Consider the following 839-nt stretch of genomic DNA (forward strand, 5'->3'; position numbering starts at 1 on the left):
ACTCTGTGCCAAATTCTAAAGTGATAATAGTAATTTAAGGATGGTGTAAATATATAAATGAAAGAAGGACTAACTAGGTTCTCCTAAAGAAATATGAAAGATAAGTCACTATGTCGTCTAGTTATGTAACACAAAAGTCAGAACGACATTATGACTCTTGATCTTATGATTTTTAGTGTAGTATGAAGGTTTTGGAGAATCCAGACTGTGTCCAGAAACCGTAAATATTGTGGATCCATTTGATTTTGTTTATTTTTACGTATCGGCCTTGTTGGGATATAAATCATTTATTATACAATTCATTCTTTTCAAGCATACCTTTCAATGGTTTTTAGTACATTCACAGAGTTATGCAATATCAGCACAATCAATTTTGCAATGGTACATATTCCCCAAAATGAAACCTGTACCCATCAGCAGTTATTCAACATTTTCCCCCATGAAACTCCTTCTAAGTAAATGCTGATCTATTTTTTCTCTTAGTCCGTTTGGGCTGTTATAGCAAATTTCTGTAGAATGGGTAGCTTATCAATAACAGGAATTGATTTCTCATAGTTCTGGGGGATGGGAAGTCCAAGATCTAGACACTGGCACGTTTGGTGTCTAGTGATGGCTCGCTTCCTGGTTCACAGATGGTGCCTTCTCGCCATGTGATCACATGGTGGACGGGGAAAGGGATTTCTCTGACTCTCTTCTATTAGAGCATGAATCTGAAAAGCCTTATCTCTTAATACCATCACCTGTGAGTATCAGGATTCAACTACTAAATTTTGGGGAGACACAAACATTCAGATCACAGCAGTCTTTTTGATTTCCTTATTCTGGACATTCTTTCTAAG

This window comes from Pteropus vampyrus, unplaced genomic scaffold (assembly GCF_000151845.1).
Source record: "Pteropus vampyrus isolate Shadow unplaced genomic scaffold, Pvam_2.0 Scaffold664, whole genome shotgun sequence".
Lineage (NCBI taxonomy): Eukaryota > Metazoa > Chordata > Mammalia > Chiroptera > Pteropodidae > Pteropus > Pteropus vampyrus.